General features: G+C 35.9%; 1 protein-coding gene across 6 annotated transcripts in view; it reads right to left on the bottom strand.

Annotated features, from left to right (window-relative positions):
- Positions 1-22,818, bottom strand: part of pparaa (peroxisome proliferator-activated receptor alpha a) — a 62,305-nt gene extending 39,487 nt beyond the window's left edge. For 5 of the 6 annotated variants that reach the window (XM_066669340.1, XM_066669345.1, XM_066669344.1 and 2 more), the window contains exons 1-4: positions 22,166-22,818; positions 20,985-21,059; positions 14,805-14,867; positions 1,034-1,153 (exon numbers count right to left, since the gene is read on the bottom strand). The gene's annotated coding sequence lies outside the window, so the exon portion shown is untranslated. The remainder of the gene's footprint in view (positions 1-1,033; positions 1,154-14,804; positions 14,868-20,984; positions 21,060-22,165) is intronic. The other variant, XM_066669341.1, reaches the window with a different exon arrangement.
- Between the last annotated feature and the right edge of the window lie 4,813 nt (positions 22,819-27,631).

The following is a 27,631-nucleotide window of genomic DNA, read 5'->3' as shown; positions in this document are numbered from 1 at the left end:
CCAGTCAGCAAAATATAATTTTATTCACAAAACTGCTGCCACAGCTTATTTTACACACACACACACACCCACTCCATTCAGGGTGTGTCCCCGCCTTGCGACCAGTGATTCCAGGTAGGATCCATACCCGCAACCCTGAACTTGATAAGAGAATACAGACAATGAATATATATATATATATATATATATATATATATATATATGTGTGTGTGTGTGTGTGTGTGTGTGTGTGTGTGTGTGTGTGTGTGTGTGTGTGTGCGTGCATGTGCACGTGTGTGCGGTTTAATAAAATTAAATAAGTGCTGTGGAGGTGCAGTTTCTCATTTGTGTTGCATAATATACACTTCAGTAGGAAAAATCTGCGTTAATGATCATGTGTGATTTTCACAAGGCAGTATACACCAAATACATACATAACCAACAATGACAGCAGTCTCTTGGGGGGGAAATTTGCTGAGGGTCACAAACCAGCTGTGCAGTACAATGTCTGTTTAAACTGAGAGGATTAGCTGAAAACCAAGAATACAGTAATTCAAAACAGAGAGCTTTACTTCCAGATGTGACAGACAAACTGACAAATAATTGGGCAAAATATGGTAAGCAGATGAAAAGAACTTAAAAGTTTCTCATTTAAAGTGGCACTGAATGTCCAGTTATTCAAATTGCCTCAAATGAAAAAGGGAGTGAAAGCAGGGGTATAAAAACCAGTCGCCAGAGCTAACAGCACATTATTGCCAAGCCTCCGAAAGAACCTCTTCTGCCGTGTGAAAATGCTCCACAGGTAATAAAAGTTAATTTGCATACGTGCTAAGAACTACGTACAGTCACTGTAGTCATTCATTAAACTTCAAGAGTGAACTTTCAATGTTTTCCAACATTTAAAGTTTTGCATCAAGCGTGACTGTGTAGAATTTGCCAGTATATTGTATATAAATATTTAATGTAAAGGAATTACACTACACATATAAATACATAGAAGAAAAAAAATGCTCACTTCTTTATAGTGAAAAAAATAACATCTTTTTAAACATACCTTTTCCTCCTTCACTCTGCAGAGATAGCGGGCTCGCTGCGATGGTGGTCTATCCTGGGCCCCCATGCGCACGTGTCTGCGAGACCTCTCAATTACATCTGTGAACTCTGGGGTCAGCCTCTGTAGAGAGAGGAACAAAGGGCATGACCCTGGGGTCAGAAGTGTTACACTGGGAGCAGGCCGGCCCCTATTCAAAGGGAGTGTGCTGTTTGCTTTGTGTAGGTAAAGACCACTAAAACATTGACTAATAGGGATTAGGAAGTTATCCCCTTGGGACTGTCACTCAGAGCATGCCCCTGACCTCCTGCTTCCATTAGGAACTAAAAAGCGAAAAGCCTTCTCACCCCTGTGCCTCACCTCGGCAAAAAAAGGACGCAACACAAGAACCGACTCTGCACAGCTTACACTTCTCACGTATATTTAAAATGAATCATTGTAAAGAAACAAAAATTATTAGTTATTATTATTAGTAATTATTAGTAACAATAATAACTATTGATCATAGCAATAATAATAATAATATTTTTCTTCAGTTTTCAGAAATAACATACTGAAGAAACATATCTGAGTCACAGTTCTTTCAAAAGTGTTAAGCATTTTCAAGGTTGACAATAAATATGTTTTGTAATATAGAACAGACAATCTAATCATTCATAATGCCAGTAATCTTTTTGATATATTTGAAATATACCTGTTTAGACTTACCAGTGTGAATTGCTACAAAATGTAAGAAAATCAAAATCCTTAGTACATTCATTCATTGTCTGTGATCGCTTATCCAGTACCCGAAATCACTGGGCACAAGGCAACCATTAATACAGTGCAGCAAAATAACAATTGTAACAAGGAGTTTAATTTCATAGGATTATTAGAAATTTTTTATCATGCAAACATAATTATTTAACTAAAACACAAAATCCACTGATCTGATGCATATATTCTGCATATAGCTTTTTATGTTTTATAAGTCCAAAAGAAAAAAAAATCTTGATACACTTAAAAAGTGCACATCATACTCTAAATAACAGCCTTCATCAGCACTGATTAAAAATTATGTTAAAAACAAATGTTAAAAAAGATATAAATAGTTTTTGTACTTTTTCATGCCTATCTATACAAAGTACCAAGGAAATGTTCCTGTTTCATTGAGTGCAGTTCCCCAAAATGCTCAGCACTAAATGCATGCTAAAAAAATAAATAACATGCATTTAACATAACATCAGGATATTTTAATAGCAGCAATAGACTTATAAAACACCAAGAACTTTGACGTCCCAAATAAATGGAAAGGAGTATCAATTTATCTTTTGATTTAAAAAAATGTGTTAGAGAATGTATTATTAATCTACTGACATCTAGACACATCATTTTGTGAGGGTGGGGCAAGACTGCAGTGAAATTCTGAAACAACAAAATGGAGGACCATGAGACAACATGGCGGTCATTTCTGATAAATGTGTTGCTCTGAAACAGGCGAACTAAGAAGTTACAAAGAGTGATGTAACACATTATGAAAAATATTAAAACCAGCTCCGAGCTGAAAGAAAAATCCTCAACCACCCGTCGAAAGAATGGACAGAGTGCTGCTTTCAGAGGCACAGAAAATCTCTGTTAACTATTTAAAGGTCAAAACTGAAGGGACATTTAAAAAAACTTTTAATTATAAATCTACAATAAACGAAGGATAAACCAAAGCAGATTTAATTAATAATTTACGATTAATACTCATTCCTCAGAAAATAGTAGAAACATAAAGCAAAGTTGTTTTTGTGAAAATATATAATGCATCCTTAAATATTAAATGAATGCATGATGTTCATTTAGAAAAATAAGATCATATAAAATGAACACCAAAACAGTATTTAACAAAAAGCTAATTATAATTCATTGCAGAAAAGGATCACAGTATAAAAGAAAAACAATGCAAATTCCAATATTAGTATGGTTAATAAACAACAAAAATAAAACTGAATTTCTGCATGACAGAACAAGATTTCTGTAAATGGTTGGGCAGAAAATGTTCCATATTTCTGCTAGAAGCTAAAATTCCACAAAAAGGAATGCTACTTTACCATATGTTTTAAGTCCACTCTGTCATGTAAATTTAAGAACAAAAAAAATTATCTTTAGAAACCATAAGTCTGTGCTTAATATTTTTCTTGCAATACACAAATGCTTGTATGGGGGGAAATGTCAGTGCTTGATTGATTTAATTAATATTATTATTTATATTTAGAATAGAATTAGAGGGGGAAAACCCTTTATGGTCTAATATATTGATTCTCTGACATTAATTAGTAATCATTACATCAATTTGTATTTCAATATGAAAACATTCTCAACATAATACAGGGAAAGCTATTATGACTAAATATCACATTAATTCATTATCTTAAATTTCATTTACAAAAATGGTACATGGCAATTACTGTTTTCATTTATTTTATTTATTTTCATAAAATGGGAAAGCATTTTTCTGTTGTCCTGAATTTATAGACTGTAAATTATCATCTCAAACTGGGGAAACCATTTTTTAAAACACTGCTGCCATATTATTTGAGTTGATATTGCTACCTTAATACAATAAAAATGATGATATATTACTACAAAATGAAAAGCTTTAAAATAAATAAACATCCCATTTCAATCAAATCAGCAATGAAAAATTATTAGAATTATTTTTTTTATCCAGGAACAGTTATATATAATGTGTAAATAAGTTTATTTTTTATCTTTTGTGTTTTATATTTAAGATATAACTTAATATTTAGTCATATATTTTAAAAATAATATATTTTAAAATAATCAGTGTAAAATCAGTTGACTGCTAGTGCAGAAGATTTGTAAAACTAAATTATTTTAATTTAGTTTCATATCCTGTCTTACAAGGAAACAATATGTGTCTGCAAACAAAATGTGTCTGGAAAATGTTTTTTTTTTCTTTTTTTAATGTACATTAATAAATGTAGATAGCCAACTTGTGCAGAAAACGGTAAAAGACAGTATACCAGCTGAACAAATGTTACCTTCCCAAAAATTATACAGCATGTTGTTTAACAAGCTTCTTGAATATTCAAAGATATCGTTTAATTTTTTTTTATTTTCCAACAATTTTTCCCATTTTAAAAAGGGGAAAAAGAGCAAAGAATAGATAGGAAAGCATTTAATAAAACAAACGTCAAAAGTAACTGCCCGCTACAGATAATTCACACTGTGGTGGACGCAAACAAGGCTCAGTCTCTAGAACATTCTGCAAAGCACACTGTGCTTCAGGAGAGGAGCAGGATTCTGGGGCATTATCCCTCACACTCATTAACCCTACCTTCTCAGAAGGCACTGGAGCAGAGAAACAAGAAATACAAGAAAGTTTATTTAAATTAAAGGAAGTGCAAATTATTCAATATTATACACTTTTAACAAGTTCTCAGAGAGAAAAAAATGCAAGTAAAAAGGACCTTAAATAAAACAACACAGAGGGGAAAAAGTGCTAACTAACCCAAGGTGTTTGAACTACCAAGTATTTATTCTAACAAAAGGTTGTGCAAATATTTAGTTAAGAGCAAAGCTCCACCCCGCTGTGATAGACTACTAAAAACTATTCATGAACTTTCCAAACTTTAAGTTTTAGCAATCATTGATAATGTTCACAACCAACAATATGAAAAAATGGGAATGGGTAATGGGTATTTATTCAATTCTACAATTAGTTTACAGTCTCATTTTTGATTATAAACTTGATAGATGCTTTAGAGAGCTGCTAATTAAGGCAAATTAAAATATAATATACAACTCATAGCTTGACATTCATACATGAATAAATTTCCCTTGGTTATCTTTTCAAAAAAATATTTTTTTCTTTTCTAATACAGGAATTATGAACACTTCATAATAGCAATGGGCAAAGGCAGGGAAACCTTAAAACTATTTGCTCTGATATCTACCTGTTATGCCAAGGTGTCTGTCCTCCTGGTCTGCTGGCGACATCAACTATTTAACATGGAGCCTGTTTCATCTCCCTGCATGAAGGTCAGGGTGGGAGAGGTGTGTTTGGGAAGAACAGTAACAGTACTGGCCCTTAAAAAGCTCCAGGCCTTCGCAGCTTGTCCTCATATGTGCCACGTCACGACCCACCAGTTTGGACAGGATTTCCAGGATTTGCACCAGTCGAGCCCTCCACACCCAGTCCCCTCCTGCCCACAATCTTATAGCTACCCCTGGGGAGCAGCACACAGGAAACGACCTTTACAACTTTTTACAAGGATGTCAGAAATCCACACCCACTCATCCATCCTATCCAATCCTCAGTTCTGAAAATTAGTGAAGTTCAACACACCAGAAATATATCACAGATGAGATGGACACAACTGTAATTAGGGCACTATATTGGTAGCAGGGAAATACAATAATCAAACAACCGTATTACTATGCAGCAGCACATTTATTTAATATGCAAGTGTTTTATGTGCTTATCACACGCAAGTGTTTATCACAAGCTACAATATTTAAAATCTATACACAACTTTATCTAACATATGCCATTTGAATGGGAAGATCTAAAACTTACATGAAAAGTCACTGAAATCCACTGAAACACTGAGCATTTTTCTAGATTCTATAGATCTTAAACATGGGTTGCACTTTTCATTCTCACTCCAGCTATTAACCCCATTAAGTTTCATGAAAGAATGATATAGGTCAGCAGAGAAGACATGTAATTTTAAATATACTATTCCACCACAACAATTTTCCCATTTTTTATAAATAATAATATTTTTCATTATTTTTTGGCAAGTGTTATCCCAGTGTGAATTACAGGCGTTAATAAGATAAGGAAAGGGTTATGTAATAATACTAGTCTGTTTCCTGTGTCTCTGTCTACACTGCTCTTCTGTTTAATCTGAAGCTGAAAACAGACTATGTGCATTGTTTGTGTTAGCACTTGAACAATAAAAATATATCAATATTCCATGACAGCACTATCAGTATTAAGCATATATTTATATATTATATATATACATATCACACAAGCAACAATATCTCTGCCAGTAGATTAATGTTACAATCATTATTTTTGGAAAGATGTTAAGATTTGGCAAATATTTCAAATCGATATTGAAAGGTCCATTTATTGCACTCCAGGAGAACTTACCTTAATTATGTTTATGCAATAATATCAAAAATATATGTCTCTTTAATGCTAATCTAAGTTCATTTCAATTATTTTTTATATTTCTACATGTATTTCACATTCCTTTAGTGTGTTTGTTTTGTATTTATATATTACATTCCTAAAATATGTAGTGTATGTATATCATCATATGCCTAATACTCCTATAAATCTACAGACAGACAGAAAGATTAGTAATCTTTTAAATACAGGTATCTAATTTGTTATTAAGTTGTACTAATAGGTGACAGCTGGTACAATTTGAACTTTACTGTCCCTGTTCCAGGTTCCTGTGTCCCAAGCAGACAGCACTATATGCTGTGATGTGGCCCCGGGGGGAAGGGTGGCCATGGAACGCTATAGATGCCAACAGTCATGAGCATGCAGACCATAACAAAAGCAGCCTTTATGTAGTATGCATGCAGATAAAGGACTCTCCCTTTGTGCTGAGTTTCACACGTCTGGCCCTGAGAGAGCAGAACCGTGACAGCAACAGGGGACTGAAGCAACACAGGGGCACACACTGCCTTCCTGTGGCCAGGCTAAACACACTTACACATATAATAGCACAACTATAGGCCCATAAATTATGGATATATTTTTTCCAGTATATTTTCATTTATAATGCTTGAATGATTTTATGCACTGAAAAAAAAATTGAATACATTTTTACATAACCATTCCCAATATCCAAATTTCTTTATCATTTAGAATTAAACAGGATTTTTTTAACATTTCATTAAAGACTTGCTGTCCCTGTATACTAAATCATAAACCATTCTTGGCTGGAACTGTCCTTACAATTTAGCACAAATGGGCAGAAATAAAAACTGTAGGTAGAACAAGTGGATGTGTTCCTGTAAGATCACAAAAACATTGCATTCAACATAGTCTGCATTTGCAGTTCAGATTTCAGGTAAAAGAATACAAATAAAACTACCAGGTATTATAAACTATATTACAGTTTTCAATTCCCAAACAGTGAGGAAAATTCCATTTTCCATTATATTGGATCTTTAATGCTGTCAACTGGGCATATCTATTAATTTGTCTAGTAAATCACTATGAATTATATAACATCTCTTTAGCAAATATAAAACATAATAAAAATTAATAAAATATAAAACATTTGATAAAATATGATATTGACTTCTAGTGTCATATCCCCTGAAAATCTAGTCTTTCCACTGATATCTAACAAACATTGAAGTCTCCTCAGTTTTAGGTAATTGGCTGCTAGCAAGCGTGTGTAAGTAAATCAGGGCAAAGCTATAATAAAGGACATATGGAGGGCACAGAGTGAAAGCTCTATGGAGGGGGACAGTTCTCACAGTGGGATTAATTATAAGGGCCTGAATCTTCAGGTTGTGTCTACGTCTGCGTGTCTGAGAAGCAGTGTGTCAGCACCCCAGCCATTCAAACTGCACACAGACACTTCTGACTAGGGTCCGCTTAATCAGGTATGCTCTCTTTCTCTCCTCTTTTACCCCTGCCCATTGCAGGCACAAAAACACACACATGCATGCGCACAAACATGCGCACAGATGAACAGCCTTAATAGGCATGCTGAGGTGTGATAATCAAATTATTCTCTGCATTGGCTGAGGGATACTAGGGGCCCCTTTTGAGTATCTTATCCCCAACAGGGAGTAAATCTTTTTCCAGACATCTGAGGTGTTTTAGTGCAAACACACGTAAACATCCACACATGCTCATATGTGCATGTACAAGCACTGATATGAGGGTTATTTCTTCATTGGAGCTGAAGGGAGAGGCTGAGAGAAGAGGTGAAAAGAAAGAGGAGAGAGTCCCTTAGCACGTTAGTTCTTCTTGAGCCTCGTCTCTATTGACCTGTAAACCTTTGTGACTGGAGCAAATGCAAATGGCGCTGACTTGCTCACACAAACTGCTAAAGAGCTATTCAAATGAGCCCCTGCAAACAATGCAGCAGTGGCTGACCCACGGAGCGGTCCCAGTCTGCAGGCTCTGAGGCCCAGCCTGGAACAGCCAGCTCCATCATATGTCCTGGTCCCACAGACTGACACTACAGTGAATCAGTGAATTCAAAAACCCCAAACAAACAATATGTTTAGAATATGCTTTCTTCATGCTCAGTTTAAAAGCATAAAAATGAGGTATTGCATTTTAGAGCAATGTCAGCCAGTATATTAATATCTGCCCTGGATTGGAAATTTTATATGAAACACTAGAAGAAGACAGGTTTTTTAACAATTCTAACAAATAATTTTGCAAATGGTTTTTTAAGTAATTGTAGCTTAGCTTAAGTTGAATAATTAAAAAAAAAAATATATATATATAATTATTTTTTTAGTTTTATAGTTGTATGCGTTCTGGAATTTTTACCTAGAAAACAGGATTCTCCTGTTCTGAAAACCATTCATAATGCAGATTGTACCTTATAATTCCCAAGGGACAAAATGTTACCCTCACCTCACACATAGAACTAAATGTAATAGACTGAGTGGCTAGTTGTAACTTTCACTAAAATCCAAGAAATCAACAAAAATGTAATTAATTAATTTTCCATGAGCCTAAACTTTTTTTTGTTATTAAGTTTCATTTTATTCATTAGGAGGTTTATCTGTAACTTTTGTCACAGCTAAGCCTGCCTTTATGTAGCCTGGTTAAATCTGTGAGACGTTTGCACACTTCTAAATGATAACACATTAAATTAATTATAGTTATAATTAAAACGTTTTTTTGTAGTGATTAAAACTCTAAAAACACAATGAAAATAATTAGTTTTCTTGTATGTAAATTTATTTAGGGTAAATTTTGAGAAACATTTTTCTGAGGTTGCTATAGAAAGAGGAGATGCATGTTTTGTTCATGTATTAATTATTTGTATCTGTTTAACTACATGAAAGGTCTATGGTGTATTCTACCCTACATTAGTATATCGCCTACTCTTTAACAAACAGCATGTGACTTTGTATCTTAAAGATTATTATATTTTTACACTGTGTATAAAATATCAATTCATCACAAAAAAACTGCAGCATTACAGTAAAACGTAATATTGCACATGAAGAAACATATTAATAAAAAAATAAGTGGGCAAGGGAAAAGTACAGAGATATTTCTAAAATGATCTAAAAATGACAAGTGCCAAATGTTAGTATAAATACGAGTAATGCACATTACACAATTTTTTTAGTTGCAATAAACCTTTGTGTACTGTACCAGTAGAAAAGGCTTGAGGTTTGTGTAGGTACTGTTAAAATTTTTAGATTTTGGGGGTGGGGGGACAGGCATGTTTGAAAACTTTTGGAAGAGTCAAAAAAGTGTGGAGAGAGAGAAGTTTGAGGAGTGAAAGGGAGAGAGGAGAGAGCAGTGAATGGGAGAATGAAGAGTGAAATCAAGAGAGAACAGTGGGGAGTGACTGAGAGAGAGATCAGTGAGAAGTCAGAAGGAGAAAGACGAGTGAGAATATGAGCAGACTTACAAAAGCAGAAGCACACTTCAGATTTAGAATCTATGATCCTTCAAATATACGTGCTTCCAGCTTTAACGCTGTCTGTGTAGAAAATGCTGTATCCGAGGTGGTTTCTACGTTGTCTATGCTATGATAATATATTAATTAGTAATATTATTCAGGTCATGACACTTTGTCAATAGATTTAATGCAAACACTGTGCAGATTAAGCAAGAACTATTCCTGTTGTAGCAATTTGAAACACAAGAACACTGTGGAAAACCTCGATTCATATGCCAAAATTTTACACTGGGGCTCTGGGGCAGTGTAACGTCACAAAATATAATGCTCATAACACAAAAAGTCTATTGTGAAAGAATTGTACAGGACTTAGAAAGGGAAATCTCTCTACTAGGGATGCATGATATTGGAAGAAAACAACAATGCAAAAGTCAATGATCCAACATGTCATGATATTTCTAATCCCCTATAAGTACAAGGCCATAAAGTTCACTTATGCATATTTAAGAGAGCCACAAGAGGGTGCTCTAGGAGCTTGCTGACTGGTGATGTCACGCTGTAAAAACGGGTGCGGAAAAACACAAACCCAGTTGCCCACTGCAGTTGTGAATTTAGGTTACAAGAGAGAGGAATGAAGCTGAAAACAGACAAAATACTCAGGAGACCTTTCACTCGACTTTGTGCTCACAGGTATGAGGCTTTATCCTCTAAACATGTGTGTTTTGTGCTAAACCGCAAGTGCTTTGCTGAGCTGAACTGCCCAGCACTGAAAGCCCTTCGTTCGGCACACACTCACTGAGGTTCGCACTGTGGTGTACCCCACAGTAATACTGTAAACCGTGTCAATATTCTGAGACTGTGTGACGGTGTGAAAAATGTGAGTACCGCCCAACCCTAGATGTAAAAATTGCACATATTGTGATGACAAAGCTAAACCGATATAGACTGCAGCTTATTGTCTCTTATTTAAGGTTTTAATGAAGTTTATAGGTGAACATATGAGGAGTTAAGAAGACAAGCCTAGTTTAGCTGGATTGCCATTAGCCATATAGCCATTGCCACAGAGGTGTTTCTGGCATTTATAAAACAGGAAAGCCCAAAATACATACCACTGTCACTGTGAGATATAATAAGTGTGTAACTGCGTCCCAAGACTTCCTGCTGAGGTTGTGAACAGTGGAGAAATGTAGCTAACCAACACCGAGCCAAGGCTCTGGCCAAAGCGTATGGTGTCGTGCCACGGACAAAGCCATGGTTCACACTGAAGAACCTACTCTTCTTTGGTTCCAGCTGGGAACAAAGTTTTCTGGTTCGTGAACCAGTTTATGTTGGTGGAAGCGTGTCGAACAGTTCCAAATTTAGTTCACAAACTGTCCCACATTGGTGAAAAAGCACTATCTGAAATATTTCTGAACTAACAAAAGACAGTGTAGTAGCACCATTCCAGGTTCTGTCTGTGAAATAAAGTTCATACTCGCGCATGAGCGTTTCAGCATGAGGAGTCAGTCAGTCAGTAAGAGAATATGCCTCTTCTAAGCCATCCCAGTAGGCCAGGGTTTCTCAAAGTGTAGGGCACGGCCCACTAGGTATTGCAGGTGTGCCGCAAAAAATTTGGAGAATTGTGCATTTCTTTAAAAATGAGCCTGTCTTTATCAATGCCTTTCAATTATGCCTATAAAGCTTACTCAGTAAAAAACACCCACTCACAATGGATTTATTGATAGCACTTAAACAAAATAAAAGAACATTAGATAGGAGAATAGAAAAATTTAGCTTGCCTGGAACCAAAATATGCTGTTATTCGCAAACTTTTATTTTGAAAATGCTCCACAGAGATTAACGTGTTTTGGCAGCAAGTCTGAGAAGGGTCTTCTTTAAGCCTTCATTAAGGCACCTGTTCAAATATAAAGCTGCTCCAATCATTCACTGGAATGTTATTCACTGTCAGAGTCTGGTTTATAAAGTTAGTTTTTACCAGTTCTGGGCTTAAGGTCAGTAACGCGAGCACCACAGATAACAATGACGGCTAATTACAGTTATGAAAGCGGCTTGTATATAACTTTTAGGGAAACAGAGGAGGATCTGAGTGTTAGTTAACGTTAATATTAGCTGTGTTCAGTTTGTGAGAAAGTGCTCTAAACATGCAACAAGTTAACATTAGTCTCTGGCCATGTCCCAAACTACACTGCTGCTCTGAACTGTATGAAAATACGTATATTACTACTGTGTGTTGTCTGGGACACAGCGTCTCTAACGTTAATGTTAATCAAATGTTATTCCACATCATTATAAATGCAGTATTTTACTGCCTTATCCACATAGGAATCAGGTTATAGCTAATATTTTGGGTACAATGATATTTTAAACATTGATGTTAATATGGTATCTGGTTTTATAATGTTAAGCTACAGATTTAGAGACAGAAGTTGATGTTGCTTGAATAAATTAGAGAAATATAACTTGCATGTGTATTTTATTACCATTTTTTGGGGGGTGATATGGGACAGGTGGGGCTCAGAAATTCCCCTTTGTCTGAGATTATTACTTATAATCTCAGACAAAGATCTTAAGTATAATAAGTGTATATTTAATAAGTATAATCTTATACTTATCAAATTGGACAAATCTGCTTGAATAAGTACAAAGCAGACCTCACACCACCATGACCTCCGAAACACATTTTGTACAGACTCTGTATGTTAAGTGGATCAGGTTATATTAACTGCAAATAAACAGGAAGAAGATATGAGTATATCTTGAGTATGAAGAATAACAATATTATGCTTTAAGCAATATAAGTAGCTAATAATCATACTTGTAATGGACCAATAACCTATTAACTCCATTTCTGGAAAAGTTGAGAATTTTGTAAAAATGCAATAAGACAAGAATTCAGAAATCAAAACAAGCATATGCTCATGTCTATAAAGCCATGCTGTTGTAGCACATGCAGAATGAGGCCTGGCTATGCTTCCAATGGAATAAAATCACTTAAATCAATATATACTGCTCTAAATCAATGTGACCTTTACATGTATACAAGTCACCCAGGGCATAGGCATTGATGCACCATATACCATGACAGATTGTCTTTTAACCATTCCCCTCATACATGTCTAGCTGCTCCCTTATAATATTGACTGTAGTATGACAGTTTCTCATTCTCAATGTCATCTGAGAGCTCAAAGGTCATGCACATAAACCAGTGATTCCTGACCTTGCCCTACATGGACTGAAGGCAAGATTCCCTGAAAGTTAAGTACAGTAGATAGAGGGACCAAAATACTTTGCGCTCTTGTGTTAATAAACATTGATTTGGACTGTCTGACAATCCTCTTACATGCTTAATATGTAATATTTGACAATAATGTAACCTAAATATTCTATTAACATATCACTAACATATCTCTTATCCTCCTCCAAAAGATACACAGTGCAGTTTTTGAGGTGTTAAGCCTAGGGTAGCAATGACAGAGGCACTATTCCTCCTATTACATTTGTTGCAATTGAAGCATCACAATAATTTTAAAGTTGTAATTTTAAGATAAAAATATTATGTAGTGTTCCTTTAAATAAAGGTTAGAGAGAATTAACCAGATTCTTGTTTTACTGCATTTTACAAAATGTTCCATCTTGTATGCAAATGTGGTTTGTATAAATTCCTTGTCCATCGTCAACTTGATTTAGTATAATAAAACTTTTAAATGTTTTTAAAGGATTTATCAGATGGTCATTTGTGTCAGGTCTTTCTTTAAATGACATGTGCAACAGACACTCTTTGTTGGGTAACAATAGGAATAGCTGCATACATTATATCTGACTGGTGTGCTGAAAAAGTGGTCCCTTTATTGTGGGCCTGGAAAACCTCTAGAGCTTATCAAGTCACTGAGTCAGACTGCTCCAGGGCAGAGGAATTTATGGGCAAGAGACTAACACAGGGCGATAAGGGTCAAATGATGTCATTCAAAAAGAATGAATCATCAGCCACAAGCTTATGTTAAGCTGATGGAGTACACACCACATAGTAATATGTCACAGTCAGTCAAGTTTGTGAGATATTTAATCTTATACTTGTTTTTTCTTGCTTTCTTTGTTGTTTATTTTTTTTAAAGTTCTCCACATTGCAGATATATCAAATGACTGAGTGGCTTTTGATCAAGTGAAAAAGGAGCTAGTGAGAAACATCAACGCCAATGTTATTTAACAATGCAGTTTACTTTTATTACACAATGTAATAAATGGACTAAACTGCATGACACATGGGTCAAAGTGTCCATTTGAATGTACTTCCTTTACAAAAATAAAAACTAGGGCAATTAAGTTATGGCATAATTCATAATAAAAGATTTAGTAAATATTGAGATGATAGTTAGTTAATCATGCAGTTATTCTTTCTTAATTTTTGTCTTTCTTTCTAACAGTAGCTGAGGCATTTGAGGCATGTATCTCTTTATGTGGCATTGGCTTAAAAAACTTAGCTCAAAGTGTCTCTTATTTAACCAAGAGTTGCAGCTGTGCTAGAGGCATCCCTAAGTCAGAATCTCCTTTCTCCTTACATTATGGTCAAATCTGCTGTTTGGCTTTGGCCAGGTGCAGACAGGACTCCTATGCCTGTATCTGCTAACAGGAGATTAAATCCCAAGAGAGGGATCACATTGAGCAGAGTAACATCTGGGAGACACCTGCAAATGGCACATGACCTGACAGACATTTACATCGCACAAGAGAAGCAAGAAAGATGAGGAAATATGGTCAGACTGTGTGAAAGAGACAGTGAGATAATGGAGAGATTGAAATGGGTACATCACAAACTCCACCTATTTGGCTGACAATGTTCGTGCCCTTCTCATCTTTCTGCTTTCTTTTGCTTGTGACAAAGAAAGGCAAAAATGCTGCTCTGCAGTTTGAAAATAATTTTGGTTTTCCTTTAGTTCATTACAAGAAATGTAACAATGTAACAATTTAACACTTTTATCATGCCTTTTGTTTGTTTCAAATAAATCCAGTGAGGCACTTGATTTTCATACTTAAACCTTAATTCTGGCACAAGAACATATTGCCAAGATGAGGCAGTGTCCTGGATTTTGCCATACACATTGTTTAGAGTACCATTTAGTTTTATAAACTTTTCTTTTGTTTCTTCTCACCTGTATCATTGCGCCAAGCACAATATTTGCCGTTCTTCAAAATCTTCAAAATTCATCTTCCGTCTGTGGAAAAAATAAATTGTGCAAGTTAGGAATACTGTGTATCAGTTCCAGGAATGTTCATCTACAAATAGGGAACACTTTATAACAAATAATCTTAAATAATTTCGGTGTTCCCTTGTACTTAGTAAAGGAACAAAAGCCTGTTGACCCTAAAAGCATTTATAATAAAAGACAACCTTACCCGTATTACCAGTGTGTTTGGAGTCAAAATGTTTTCCAATGCAGCAAAGCATGTTATAATTATTGCATATACTAATCACATGCAATACACAGACATGTTTGAACAGACATGGATTACTTAAAAAAAAAAGGAAGTAGTATTATTTTTTAATATACTTTTATGTCTAAACATTATTATGCTGCAGAGTCACATCAAACATATGCGTACATAGATTCGAAAGACACTAATAAATGGTGGCTCTGAACAGCTTTTATGTTTGTGTATGTGCTTTTATTTAAATAGTTGCATAATTGGTCATTTCATCTGCTTAATTCATAAACCTTGGATAATTTGTAAAGTTGAAAAACTGGAAAGACCTCAACTTTTAAATAGGATTCATGATCTTTCTTTCTGACTATGGACTTTGCCTCAATGTAGCCTAAAAAATAGATGTTTTCTTGGCAGCATGAAAAACTGCAAGTTCAGCCAAAATGGACAATAAAGCAGTATAGGGAACTAAAACACATGCCAGATTGCAGAGGGGCGATTCAGAGCAGGGGCCCAGGCTTTTTTCCCCCCTCTAAAAAGATCCACAGTGGAAAGAAAAGCCTTCTCCCTGTCCTCAGATGAACTTGAACATGAGCTTCCTGTTAGACCCTGGGAGGAAACACCCAGCGCAGCAAACTCACACTCACAGAGGAAGGCCTTCACTGCTGAATTCTTCGCTGCCTGCGAAATTAGGTCAAGCACTTAAGAGCTCCTAGCTCAGAAAAAAGTTTGTTCTCTCTCTCTTTCTTGTTCAAACAAACAATTGTATGCACACATGCATGAGCACACACACACACGCACACACACACACACACACACACACACACACACACACACACACACAAAATCCCATGCATATACACAAACACAATATGTACAATATCTGTCATGGGTAAACTACAGCTCAGAGACAAGGGAGAATGTGTGTCACACCGGCTGTCCTCTGTTGCACTCTGTATCTGAGCGGCTTATTCACAGTTCCCCATCCTGTAATGCCTTGTAATGCCCACGGCTGCCATCAAAGAAACTGTGCCAGCAGTATGGATGCATTCTGCCTATGGCCTGCTCATGCACACATCTGTGCACCTCTTCAGTGCCAGTCCCTACATGGTGACAGACAGATGGGGCCCAAACCTTATCTGCTATTAGAGGCCACTTTTCCAACATACCCCTCACCTTTTGAACACAAGTACACACACATATTTGAGCATGTAATCATGTCAGTTGGGGTGAGATATCAATTAATTACATTTGTCCAAATGATTATCATCTTCAGAACTCTGAAGCTAAACTATTTTATCTTGATTCAAATTTAACAACAGTCATAAATTACAACATCTACGCATTACACAGCCTCCCACTTGTCATAGGCTGCACCCCAAATCACACATTCCTTTACTTCACATACAACACAAATGAATTCACTATGAGTGATGGAATATTTCTTTACATACTATTTAGTGTGGGCAGCTTGAGACACAGACATGGTGTTTAATTAATTAATTAATTTATTGTTACATTTGGTGCTGGTGAATGATTCAGTTTGTTGGACAAATCAGAGCCAAACACAAAAACCCCTGTTAACCCTCTGTTTTTATATACTGTTGATATACAGCTGCTTAATTCTTAAAGAGGACATGTGACAAAAAATAATTTTTTCAGTGCAATAGTACATCAATTTTGGATCTGGGGCTCCTACAAACACACAAACTATGAAATAAAAACAACCCAAATAATGTTTTGTGAGCTGCCTAGGTCAATAAACAAAGGGTAAAACAAGTTGTTCTGATTTTGTGCTGCTTCCAGGCCCAAATTTATTTGACAGCATTAACACGAGAGGTTAAAGGAGAAAAATTAACTCAACATGTGCAAAAAAATAAGTGTACTGATTAAATATGCCACACAAAGAAATGAAGAAGAAAGATAACCAATAAGAATAAAATCCAGATTTTCTGCTCACTCGAATCTCATACGTGGGCTGTCACACTGAACTGAGTTATGGCTCACTCTTATTTAAAATAACAGTTAGAAAAAAGGTCACTTTGAATTGGGTTGGTTAGACAGAGTAAGAATGGCGCTGTGTTGTTTGATTCTTGTGGTATTTTGACCACAGCATGACACATGCCTTTTACTAAGACCCCAGGGAACTTTGTTAACATGTAGAAAATGATTGTTATATATCCCCAGTGAAATTAAAAATTCAATCAGAAAGTAAAACCAATTTTAAATATCCCGGCTGCTGAAGATACGCTTGATTGGAAAACCTCCTTTGTTAAAACCTCCTCATGAGTTTGCTTAGATGGCTACATTTAAATAGGTCTGTTTTACCATGACATTATCTACATGTGGTGGTTTTATTATACTAGAAGATATATCACAAGTGAAATAAGCAGTCAATGCCATGGCTGAGCATTTCTGCCTCAAAATTACAGGGTACCAAAAAATGTCTCAAATCGGCAAATTCAGACATCCAGGGTTTCTGAGGTCATAAACCTAAAGAACAAATCCTGTTATGAAGTGGGGCAATTTCCAGTCATTATTAGAATGATGCTACAGTGAAGATGCAGAAGGAAGGTCTAGGTGTAGCTACTGTACAGTCCAAGCTAATATTAACATTTTTAAAATCATGCTCTTTATTAAATTGCAAAATAAAGTGACAAGTGGTCTGCCTTCAAATAAGTTACGGTGTTACGATGTTACCATTTTGAGGGCAGACAGTTCCTTGTTGAGGTCAGGCAGGTGCACGACAGAAGCTAGGTTGGCCCAGATGGCCGATGGAAAAATACAGAGCAAATGCTAAAGCTAAATGTATTGTGTCACCTCCTACGTACGGATCTTTGGCCCAGGAACTGTGTTGGGGAGGTATACCTTACTATGCTGAGAGTCATAAAATTGAGCAGCTTCATCTGTTAAGCAGCATTTTTCCTGGTCAAATACTGTTCTTTACTGTTTAATGTGTTGTTTGGCTGAAAAACATGAATTGCCCCAAGGAAACATAAACTACTCTTTGGGAAACTTTTTAGCAAAATTTTCTCTGTTAATGATTAAGCCAGCACATCTTAAAGACACAGTACATATTTATTGGTTGTTAAATAAAGGCAAAATTGTATTCAGGTATAAAATCTGAAAAAATATGATAATTTATACATTATTTTCACTTTTTAAATGATCATGATTTTAATAAATTCTGTCCCAGGGCTAACTTTGTGTTCATTTTCAGAATATTTTTTTTATTTTACCTTGTCTAACCTATATCATGGAAAGACAAGGTAAGCCAGCTTACTAAGCAACCAGATGGGGTTCTAGAGGATTTCTTCTTGCCCCAGTAGGTTACAGTAGATGTAAGATACTGTGTGACATTATTATCCTTGAGCATATCATCCATGCACTGTCGTATTCCGTACAGTTCCTGATAAACACCATAAGTCATACAAAACATGCATGGGTCACCACTGCCACATTGTATAAAAGATGTAGAAGTGAAATCATCAGATTACAGCACTGCGGCCAGGTCATGTTGACACATTACATACTTGGCCTCTTTCTTTGGAGAGGCAAAGTCTTAAAAAAGGGAAAAAGGGAACAGGAAAGAATGAGACAGAGAACAAAAAAGCAAGAGAGCAACAGAAAAAGAGAGTAAAGGAGAAAGAGCACAGCAGTACCACACCAGCCAATTTTCTGTCATCCTTTGCTGCAATGGAGAGTTTGGGGAGACATTCCTGTGGGATTGACAGTTTGGCATGGTCAAAGCTCCAGCAGCCAGTCATGGAAAGACACTTCCAGTGCACACACAGCACAAATTCAGCCAGCTGTACTGCATGCTAGCTGGCCCTGGTCACTGTGTATCTGCCTGCCCAATATCCTGACACAGGTTTACTCAGCTTTAAGGCGCATATACTGTCATTGACAGAAGATGTAAACTGAAAGCTACTTTTGGCAAGCCCCACTGAGCACTGAATGACAACATTAAATCAAGTGGAAACTTTTTAAAATCTTTTTAAAGGCTGCTTTGGACTGCTGATATTGTCAACATTTTTAGAGGTTTGTGAAAACGCCTTTAAAAAAGTTGTCTGCTTTAATAAGTTAGAATCTTCCTTATTTCCTACTGGCAACTATGAACATGTGCATGACATAATGATATACAAAGCAAATGTTCTGTTGCTGCTTTTTTCTCATATTACTGGCTTTCTTTTAGTCACATGGCTGGCCAGAGTTTGTCACAGCACAGAAATAGGAAGTTACTTTGGGTGTCACTGTAAACAAAAAAAATAAAAAATCAGGGCCTTTTCTTGAGGATCACTGTGTAGTTTGGTTTCAAGTCTTCATGCAGCACTCCATTTTTCCATTTTGTAATAACCATACCCTTACTGTACCTTTCTTCATTCCAAGTATAACCACAAAGGATATAAGCCTGATTATTATTTTGGTAATAACTAAGTTGCTGGTTTGAAACCTATATTGTACAACACACATCTAAGGGTCCTGTTATAAAGTGCCTGCCTTATGAAAGGTGCTTTCCTCACTGTCATATCAAACATTAGTGCATAAATAATGCTACTAAATGACAACCCATAGCGTTCTGGATGAAAGTGCCTGTAAAAATTAACATTGGCAGCACGACAGTCTTGCAACTCAACCATTCCCAAAGACGTAAAAATATTTTAAAAATCCTTACTTATTTATATAGTTTTGTTATACTGGGAGAAGTAGTGGGCTAAAAGGCAAAATTATAATATCACGATGCTTTAAGACATGATCACAACATAAATTATGTATGGCTGTATTTAGGTTTTCTCTGGTTTTATGTATTGGAAAAGAGAAATTCTGTGCCACATTTGAAGAAATAATTTTTAAAACTTACGTGCACATTTATGATCAGTGTTTTATATACTTCACTGCACTAATTCAAGTTAAATTATGCAAATCATGTGCTACAATCAGAAAAGCATACTATAGGGTAAATCACCACAATATCAATACCCCTCCTAATCGACAGCACAAAAAGAGAGAATGTCAGAGTAACACATTCTCAGCTTTCAAACATAATTAACATTTACTTAAATACACTCTAGAAAATAAACTCTCTGTCTTAGCCTTCAAAAGCAACATAATCATGATCAATAAAACACAATATTTTCTTAGCCAAAGTCTTGAGAGAAAACTGACCAAACCAGGAAAATGAGAGGCTGAAAAATGATATCAAATGCACTTTACAGATGACATAAGATCAAGTAACTTCAGATGAAGGACACAATATTTTATAAAAGGACTCTGAGAAGCATTTATATTCCTCTCAAAAAATAAGTAGGCATACTTATCCATCCAGTAAAAGACTGTGCAGGAGAGTAGTCAGTATGCTGGCAACACAGCACAACTGCAGAGGACATTAATTATCATGTTCTAATGTGTGTGTGCTTTTGGATTGCCTAAGGTCCTTTCTGAAAATTGTTAGTCCTAACTAAAACAATAAACAGCTAGTCGCAAAACACTGTTATTTCTTTTTAAATAAGTCAAGAGTGAAACTAAATCTAAAGTAAACAACTGCAAAATCAAATTGTTTTTATTCTTGATAACAAACACAATTTGTCCTTGGCTTTTTTGTTAATCTCATACGGTGACATGAGAATGAATTTTGCCATAGGAATATTCCATGAAACCACTACCTAATGAAAAAAACTTGATAACTAATGACATATGTTATTCATTTTTAATAAAGTAATGCAATCTTCTAAAACGATTGATTATTTGATTGAGTGTAATTTACAAATTTTCACGGAAAGGTGAAAACAGCCTAATTTGTGTAATACTATACTATTCATCCTAAGAGCTGCCAGACCCTTAACTATCTCACTGCATGTGATTAACTGCTATAAAGTGTGTTAGTAGTGAGATAATGAGAAAAATCTTACCTGATCAACAACAGGCGAAAGGACCCTGCTGAATCAGGGGTGGTATGCACAAGTTTTTCGCCATTTTAAGCACTGCTGTAAGACAGACACATACGCATGCGCGCGCGCACACACACACACACACACACACACACACACACACACACAGACAAATTCAAAAAACAAAACCTGGTATCAGTAACTGAACAACTTTCCTAGAATCCAAAGATGCTGGTTTGTGTTCAGGGCTATAGTTAGATCCATTAGTATAACCATCCTAGCTACTAAACTACAACATGGACTAATTCTTGCTTTCTGTACACACATTACTCACCACACTGTCTATAATTATTGATCAATATACTCATCTTATTTCTAAAATCAAATATAGCACAACACCAAATTTACAGATTCAAAAATGCTAGATAATAATCCTTTTCGGGAAATCTATCTTTGTGATTATAACTTGCGGGTTTCTCTTGACAAAATCCCAAAATAATCACTATACTGGGATTGATTCTTGATCAGTAAACCAGTCTCGCATTAACTAAATACATTTACTCAAAAATTTTATGAGAAATCTTCCCCTAGGAAATTAATAATACAAGGTGTATTCCAATGAATTCATTATTAATTTTACTGAAAAATAAATGTGTAGGCAGTTTGGCTTGTAATAAAATACAGTTGCAGCCTGGACCACTGAATTTCTCAGAGAAGGGAAGGGCCTAAGTTCTAAAGCATATTTAATCAAATGTACATTAGTACATATAACACTGTATTTCTAGTTTATATCAGTAGGTATAGCTTTTCATGTCATTAGCACCTTGTAGAAAATCAGCTTGGTGTCATTTCTATCATTACTGGTGAAGAAGAAAGAGGCCATGACCTTTCCCTCACATAATCATTCCCATTTCTCTTCTTGCAGGATTACTTTAAATGTAACGTTAAATCTGTCAGAATGTATAGCAATGTGGATTTCATAATAAATGCAAGCCCAGACTGAGCTCTCTTTCCATACCAGACTAAAATGCCCGCGCTTATATTTCTCACTCTCTCTCTCTCTTTCTCTCTCTGTCTGTACATTTGGTTAAAGTAGTAATTGGAATCGTTGCAAATAACCTTCATACGGACACAGTGAATGATAAAAATTATTAAAATACATATATTTATGAGAATAATCATCTTAATCCTAAACAACTCACGTTCGTTTGTTTGGTTTCACAACCACATCGCTGCTCGGAAAGCTCGAGTCCGTATGGCAAAAAAAAACAACAACAACGTTTACAAAAATGAACGGAAATTACAAAGCCCGTAGTAACACAGAGCCAGTTTAGTTGTCGGGGTTTTTGGGTTCAAGTTGAAGTCCCCAGTGGAAGAGATGTCATTCTTCATGGCGAATTCCTCTTACTTTTGTGGATCGCAACAGCGCCGCGGCGACGACGAAAGAGAGACAGAGGAGAGGCGGCTTGTCGTCAGCTGAACGTCGCTTCACACACCGCCGGACGCGTCTACCCTTACGGTCCAAAGAAATATGTGTTTATGATGTTTTCCGTTTATTTTTGCGATTGTATAACTGTTTGGTTGAATGAGAAAGTCGCTCGGTGGCTCAGTGACAGCGCAGCGCCGTTGTGTGTGTGTGTGTGTGTGTGTGTGAACTAGATCAACACAAGTTCAAATGAGGTGAACAGAGATTCACAGCAGCGACCGTTACACAAGAGCCCCACAGCGCAGAGAGCTGAGCGTTACCTCTACGTTTAAAAGACAACGTCTCCACTTGGATTATAACGGCCGTGGTTCTCGGTTCACAACACCGTACCTCTCCGCCTACAAATAATAAATTAGTCTTAACGTTACCCTGGACCTTCGCATTTGTTCGACGCCATTTGATATGTCTTCAAACCAACCCCCCCCCCACACTCCCCCCGCCCCAAAAAGCCTAGAACGAGAGCTAACGTTATAGAAGTTCACGGCAAACAAAGAAGCCCCCCAACCCGAAAATAATGTTAGCAACATTATAACGGACGACCTTATCGCTCTCGCTGTGAATTAACTTAATGCTAACGTTAGCCTTGAAGTTTATTCTGCTTGCAATTTCGAGAGTTTTTTTTCACTTGGGTCGTAGCTTTAAAGGCTGACTCCTTCCCTCTGCCCAAACATTTTTTTGCTTCATTATCGCGGGTTTCACAGAAACCCTCACAAATAACTAAAACGTCGTCCATTATACGTTACATTATTAAAAAAAACGATTAAAAGTCATAATACAGGCGCAAAAACATGGTAATTGCCACAATAGGTGCACATAAAAACGGGTAGGACTTTATAGATTTACCACTAGTGGGTAAAAAGGTTATTGTGGTAATTAAGTTGTATTTATTAATAAATTGATTAATTTTATAGTTGTTTATAAATTATTAATCAGTAATAGCACGTTTTTAATATTACTAGTGACATAAATGATGTGGTATGTCAACTGTAAAATCTCATTGTTTCTTCATTTATATCTTTAGGTACAGTTTGATATTCAGTTACAGGTGAAATTACACTGACTTCAGAGTTCAAAAATACAAACACCTTTTTATCTTATATTGTATGCACATCACATCAAGTAATAAAAAAAGAAGTAATTTCAAATATTGAGGGTGCTGTAGGGTTTGGTTGTAGTTGTGAATCAAACCACTGCACGTTTTCTGCTGTGTAGGGTTCAGTTCCCTAAGAGCAGTAAGCTAAGAAATGTTATCAGATAAGATCAACCAACTACATCATTCTGCCCCTGACCTTTTAAATACCTAACAAATATGAAACAGAAATATTTAAATGATTATTTTACAGCACTAATAACTTTCAGCAGATATGTTTCTGTGATTTTTAGGGAATAACCCTAATATTACAAAACCTTTTGCAGATAGAATTACTGAATAATTATTAAATAGCAAATGGGAAATGTAGGTGTATAGGTAAATACAATGTATTGCCACTATATTATTTCCTACTCATTACTGCCCCATAAATTAAAGTGTAATAAAAGTAATTCTGAACCAAATAATCATCACATTCTAATGAAAAATTTAATACTCTTGTTAATATAATGTCTACACTATACTGTGCTATTAAGAATCTACTCCTAATGTATGTAGTTAGTGAGTCTCTTAATAAGTAGAATTCTTGCAAAAGTTAGACATGCAACAAGTAATTAGGCAACTGCTTGGAGATGCTGCTAAATTCAGATCCTTTGATTAAACAAAAGAACTGTGACTGAGAGAGCCTGCCTATTTTAATAGTGTAAGAAAATTACAATTATAAACACTGTCACTATCATTCATATGCACACAAATAGAGATCATACAAAATAGTTTTTAGGGTGTACTTAGAGTGTCTTTCAATATGGCAAGAAAGATTCTTCTTCAAAAAAAAATCTGATTAAGTAAAATGTATATGAAAAATTGCCTTCCTCTTTTCTCACAGAACTCAAATAACTTTTGTCCATGCAAATGTATTTCTAAAAAAGGTTGTGTCACTAAAGAATATATTTTGCTAATCTAAAGGACCAGCCTAATTTGCCAGTTAAAAATGGACACAAAGTAAAGAAGTCTAACATTTTCATCATTTATTTCTGAAACATGAAAACAAAGCTTTGATTTAGTCTGGTGCTGCTGTTCTAATTTCTTGTTTAATTTCTTTGTGCTGAGCAATATCCCATTTTAGAAGACAACTATAGCCATATGCTATCTCTCTCTCTCTCTCTCTCTCTCTCTCTCTCTCTCTCTCGTGTGGTTTATTTGTGTGTGTTTTTGTGTGTGGTCCAGAAATATATCAAGTTGTGGGGACCAAAATCTGTTTACACATGCACATTATGCACAGTACCGACTTATCTTCTTTATGAGGACAAACAGTATGTCCCCATAATGTATATAATTACACTTTAAGGTTAGAGTAGGGTTAATGGTTAGTGTTAGAGTGGTATACATGAAATAAATGGAAGGTTATGTAAATGACATGAAACCATGGAGACAAAACTCTCTCTCTCTCTCTCTCTCTCTCTCTCTCTCTCTTTCTCTCTCTCTCTCTGTGTGTGTGTGTGTGTGTGTGTGTGTGTGGTGTGTGTGTGTGTGACCTACAAAGTGGCTGCTTCAGGATCAATGGAACAGAGAGCACAGGGATTATAGGAAGGGTTATCAGGTTTGTAAATCCAAATGCTCATGACTGCCTAAAGTGTAACATGAAACTTGCTTAATTCCACTTTTGCAAAAATGCAAAGAAGGCAAAAGGAGAGCAAATGTAATAAAATAAAATTTAAGTTTAATGAAAAATATTACAAATTTATAATAATGTCATTTTTATTGGTTTACATTATTTATGTTATTGACATTAAATGATCTGATCTTCATAAGCACATCGCTACATAGTTTAAGTAGCCTATGTCTTGGTGATGGCTTAGCACACCTCAATCCACAGATTGTCAGCACTTTACAAATTACACCAACTCTTATGATGCGTGTCAGTCACAAACAGAAAATGTCTTGGGGAGGGCCCTGGTGTCAAGCAGTCTGGGCTGCAGCACTCAGAGGCCATCTTTTGTTTTTAACTAATCACAGATTCAGACACAACATCGCTTGCATATTAAGCAACCCCTGGGTGCGCAGACAAACAGACGTCGACTGAGGAGAAGTGGAAAGGCACTTGGCAAACTTCTGCTACTTCCTCCTGCTGCAAAATTACACAGGGCTCATCACTGAAACTGAGAGAAGGAATTATGTTTGATGCTACATTACTAGAGAACTTTCTCCACACCTCAGCAATGCAGAATGAAAGTGCAGAGGGGTGGGGTAGGGCGGGGGGTGCAGCAGGGTCTGAGCTGTGCTAATTTGCAATCAGACACTCTCTTTGAGTTCTCCTTCTATGCCCCCAGACAGTGTAAATGGCAGCTGAGACAAAGCTCCTATTCTCTCCATGAGGGCCCTCTTAGTTTTATTTCAGGCCAGTTCTCTCAGACAGGGCATTCTGGGAAAGCCGGGAGATGGCAGTGGCAAAGGGGTGGGACCCAGAGAGAGAGAGAGAGAAAGAGAGAGAGATAGATTTCATAGCACGACCCACCCCTAACAGCTAAAGGCCTTGCTGCAGTGCCACACCCAGAACACTTAAAAGATTTAGTAATAATATTTTAACAATCCCATTTTCAGAAAACCACTTGCTGGTACATTCCGGTCTAAAATAACACTTCATTATGTGCCATTTTATATTTTTCTCAATTTTAATCCATTAAAATAAGATGCAATAAATTGAACACTTTAAACTTTCCTTATACCTTACAAGTAATGGAAAAAGACACATTTATTAGGCTTTGAATTTTGCAAAGCCCATGCAGGTCATTCTTAATAATTTCTTGACATTTAACCAGAAACAAAAGTGCAGGTGCCCACTATAAATATGATAAATGCAAATGAAATTAATTATATCATCAACTATGAAATGAATGACATAATTGTACTTAAATACACCATTTTAATAACGGTAACCCAAAGGTCAAGTTCATGTTCAATGTCACTCTGTGTGTACTACATCGGTTTCATCATGCACAAAATCATATGAAATATCAGCATGCCATACCTCACGGTTAGCACAATAAATAAAGTTTTAATCTATGACGAAAGCAAGAAAGAGTTCAGTCTCATAAAAGATGTTATCACTTAAAGCCAAAGCTATGTCAACACCATTAAGTAGAGCAGATAGTGTTAGTGAAATCATATTTTCCAAGCTGTGAATATTCTATAAGCTCTGTCTAAAGCATGTGTATCATCTCTGACAGAAATGTGTCTTTAATTTGTTACATGGATAAGAAAAACAACAACACATATTAATCCCACACATGTAAGCTTAATTTAGTCAGGATTAGTGATAGCCTAGTGTCATTCCTGCCACTTGCAATAACGCAAGAACAATGTGATGATGAATGTGTTTTTGATCTTTTCATATAAATAATCTAAATCTAACAGTGATCACCGCTAAATTGCAGTTTCCCAAAACAGTTCAAAACAAATCTGAAAAATATGAACACATTTCTGAATGGCGTTGACTCCAAATGAGTGTAAACCTGTTGTGCGTAGCAGGGCAATATTAAGCACTTGATGACTCTTAAATTTGGAACTTTATTGAGGCCCTGCCCTGGTCCAATTGTGCGAAATCTAGCAATATGAAAAATAATACAGGCACAAACATCTTAAAAAAATAAAATATCCTGTTGATACACTGGGATTTGAGCCAACAGCATTCCCTGGCACTTAATTAAAGGTGCAGTCATCCAGGTTCTTTAAACTAGATGCCAAATTCCACTGTTTTCAGCTGTTGAGACAATGGCTGTCACATTAGTGTTGCTCAAGGCCACTTGTAAATGATTATCTAGGAGCTGGTCAGTGTCCTCACACAGAGGTCACCGTAACTGCAGTGTGAGAGATTGACACACATTGTACACACAGGTGTGGATATCACATAGAGAACAAACCCTCTTGACAATATGAAAGCTCCCATAACTATAGACATTACAGAACAATCTCATTCTCACTGTTGTTCTATTTCTCTTGCTGAATGTTAACTTTATATATATATATATATAAACTTGTGATGTTAATATTTTTTATCACAAATTATACCTTTGAATATCTTTTTAACAAGAT

This window comes from Hoplias malabaricus, chromosome 4 (genome assembly GCF_029633855.1).
Source record: "Hoplias malabaricus isolate fHopMal1 chromosome 4, fHopMal1.hap1, whole genome shotgun sequence".
Lineage (NCBI taxonomy): Eukaryota > Metazoa > Chordata > Actinopteri > Characiformes > Erythrinidae > Hoplias > Hoplias malabaricus.
The sequence above is the reverse complement of the archived record's forward strand: the minus strand, read 5'-3'. Positions and strand labels throughout refer to the sequence as shown.